At 39.6% G+C, this 3,632-nt stretch overlaps 1 long non-coding RNA gene across 1 annotated transcript in view; it reads right to left on the bottom strand.

Annotated features, from left to right (window-relative positions):
- The window catches only part of LOC118599654, a 9,484-nt gene extending 6,624 nt beyond the window's left edge, over nt 1–2,860 (bottom strand). Inside the window, exon 1 of the long non-coding RNA XR_004949089.1 lies at nt 2,436–2,860. This is a non-coding gene — a long non-coding RNA (uncharacterized LOC118599654). The remainder of the gene's footprint in view (nt 1–2,435) is intronic.
- Nucleotides 2,861–3,632: the final 772 nt, after the last annotated feature.

Raw genomic sequence — 3,632 nt, 5'->3', positions numbered from 1 at the left:
TATATGTAGTCCCATATCTGAGTAAAGCTCCTAATTTCACCATTTGCCTAACATTTTCCACAATAATCAAAGCAAATTTTCAAGCAGTGGAGATTACATGCAGTAAATTGAGCAATAATCTATCACAATCTAACATATCCGCATGTTCAAATGTCAGTAACCAAATAAAAGGAAACAGAAAAAAAACACTCCTTGGTAGGAAATCTGGATTTCAGTTTTCACAACAGCACATTTGGCCACATGATGGCGCTCAAAGCTTTCATACTTGATTTCAATGGTAGTGGCTTTAATCATAAAACCTCGAGGTTCCATTTAAAATATCACATCAGTACTCAACAATTTTTGTCACCATATGTCACTGAATCTTCCCAATTTTATCCAAATGTCAGTAACTGAACACCCTCTAAACATTAAAGATCTAGAGGACATATCTATGTCAACTGGACTCCTCTTTTTTCCCAAAAATTCCAGAGTTGGTCCTGCTCCAGTTTGTGAACTTGTCTGTAGCAAACAACTGTAATCAAACCCCTCCTAAAAAGGGACAGTCTTGACAAAACACAAATGAGCAACTACAGGCCGATATCAAACCTGCAATTTTAAGTACTATAATTGAAGAAGCTGTTGTCCATTATTTAAATGAATTCTTTTTTTTTTTTTCTGTCAAATGAATTCCTAATAAGAAATGATTGCTTTAATGTCTTGCAGGCAGATTTCAGGCAGTACCACAGCACTGATACAGCTCTGACTAAAGTGACTAATGGAATACATTTGAATACAGATGGTGCCAGTGTTATTGGATCTTAGTGCCACAATTAGAACAAGCGACCAAACTATTCTACTCTAACGACTGAAAAACTCTCTGGATCTCATGGGCCAGTACTAAAAAAATTTGTAAAAATAAGTAAAATCAAATTAGTTAAAATCGCTGCATTGGCTCCCTGTGCGTTTCAGGATTGATTTTAAAGTTCTCTTAATGGTTTATAAATGTTTTTATGGTCTTGAGCCTTCTTATTTAAGTGATCTTCTTTTAAAGTATGAACCCTCGCGGACCCTGAGGTCCTCTGGCACCGGCCTGTTAGTTGTTCCTAAGGTGAGGACCAAAACACATGGTGAGGCTTCGTTTCATCATTACGGTCCTCGCCTCTGGAACAGCCTGCCGGAGAGTCTCAGGGCCGCAGAGACCGTAGAGGTTTTTAAGAAGAGGCTCAAGACTCACCTTTTTAATGCTGCTTTTAGTTAATCTTATCTGCTCATTTATTAAAGTAGTTTTTATTCATTTATTTTATTTATTTATTCATTTATCTTTCTTCTTTATGAATTTTATATTTTATGTATTTAATCTGAATTTCAATGTTATTTATTTTACATACATTTTATGTATTTAATTTTATGATCTTACTGTCATTTTAACCCCAGTGTTTCCTGTGGATCTATCATATCAGGGCTTGTCTCCTTGGTCTGGGGTCGTTGCCGTGGTTCTTGCCCTTGCTGGGGCAGCTGGAGTCCTGCACTGCAGCCTTACAGCTGTGGAGTGGACTCCGTGGCTGTCCCGGTCTGGGTGGGCGCCATGGCGATGTTACTGTGACTGAGGTGGTCCCTGGTATGATAGAATCCTCAATACTGTTTCCTCATAGCAGAGCCAAGCCTCAATTTTATTTTATAAGTTTATTTTACAAGTTGTTTTATTTATTCATTGTGTGTGGGGTCATGGCTGTATGTGTTATAGGGAGGGTGTGTGTGTGTGAAGGGTGGGCTGGGCTTTTATTGTGTATGTTTTGTTTTTAAATGTGAAGCGCTTTGGGTTACTCTTAAGTATGAAAGGCGCTTTTATAAATAAAGCTTGATTTGATTTGATTTAAATGGGTTCAAAGCATACTTTTGTGTTAATTGGTAACTTCCCATCTACGCCAACAGAAATTACATGTGAAGTTCCCCAAGGCTCCATCCTAAGGCCACTTCTATTTAACATCTACATGCTTCCACAACAACATAGTTTCCATAGCTTTGCAGATGACACACAAATATGTCATACTATGTTGACACCAGGAGGCTGAGGCCCTGTATAGGCTTAACTTGTGTGGAATGATGGTAGAGCTCTCCAAAAGATATAAACCCAAGCTACTCGCTTAAAACAACACATGGTTTCCATAATGTGGCAACAAATTAATTCCAGAACAACTTTGGCGGTTGTTCCACAGCAGAGGAGTCAAGGCGTTGAGCAGTAAATTTGACAGGCATCAAATAAGAGCAACAGATGTGGATTTGACGCCTTGGCCGCATTCGGTGTGAATGCAGCACTAGGCTGCATTAGTCAGACAGAATCTTGAAAGAGCAGCTATCCACACAGGAGGAGCAGAGTTAATGCACAACCATCTCTGCTTTGTCTTTGATGCCGCTCATAGACTTTTAATTTCACCAAAAGAGAAAAACATTACCTTTCATCCATTCTTGATTCTTGATTAAAAATGTGTCACAAACAGGTAGACAGCTGGTTCCACTTGCAGCAGGTTTATAAGTTCAGAACTAAGCGGCGCTAAAAGTCCACAAAACTAAATCAGGGTCAGGCAGGCAGATGTCAATCATGAGCATTGGAACATCCAAGAAGACAGTAGAGTAGTCAGGGTCCAGGCAGCAGGCAGAAGATCAGGTCCAGGAAGAAACGCTTAGGGTGATTATCTGAATGGAGACAGCTGAGCAGGAAGCAGAAACTGTGGGCTGGTGGGAGATGAAGTTCAGTGAGTACTCTGGTGACAGTTCCTGCTGGTGACCAGAGGGGGAGTCAGAGCTCTGACTCCTGACAAAATGTCAATTGTAATTATGTTATTGCTTTTAAAGAAAATGCCTTCAGATTTACATAAATTCAACAGTCTTTTTCCTTTTGTCTATTTGTAATCTACCCCTATTTTCATTTTTGTCCACTATCCACTGACATACTTTACAGCATTAGTTTGAGGCAACAAGATGTAAGGAAATTTTAAAATGAGAGGAATCAAAACAAAAACAAAAATTTGAGTGGTAAACTCTGCAAACCACATTTGTAAATTGTGCAAAAACAACACCATCCTAAAGGCAATTGTCTTAAAGGGGCCCTGTTATGAAAATTCTACTTTTTGAGGTTTTACATGCATTTTAATGTCCATTCATCACTATAAAGAACCCCAAAGCGGCATTTTGATCCGTTCATGCATTTAAGAGTAATCCTCTAAAAACCTCCACTGTCTGCAGCAGCCCCTCCCATACCAACGAAAATGAGCGGTTGGAAACGTGCTGATGTAAACTCGTTGCCAACACCTCCCTCCAGGAAGAGTCTGCTCTGACAGCTCCATCCTCAGACTAACACAACCTTAAATTTATCCCCTTATATCCATTAATGATCAGCAAAACAACTTTCATTTCAGATGCAGACTACCCTATATCTTCCAATCGTGTCCTGTCTTCATTAAATTCCAATTCAAATAGGTGTTTGTTACTTTAGACGCGCTGCTACTTTAAGAGACCCCCCCACCCTCGTTCCACCACAGCCGTGAGGAAGCTGCATGTGTGTTGTAAAATGTGAGTGTAGCAATGGCCAGGCCAGCTAAAGGCAGCAGATATATTGTATGTGCATCCATCTTTAAAGAAGTTTGGATTAT

Source organism: Oryzias melastigma, linkage group LG14 (assembly GCF_002922805.2).
Source record: "Oryzias melastigma strain HK-1 linkage group LG14, ASM292280v2, whole genome shotgun sequence".
NCBI classification, from domain to species: Eukaryota; Metazoa; Chordata; class Actinopteri; order Beloniformes; family Adrianichthyidae; genus Oryzias; species Oryzias melastigma.
This window is presented reverse-complemented; position numbering and strand designations above follow the sequence as displayed.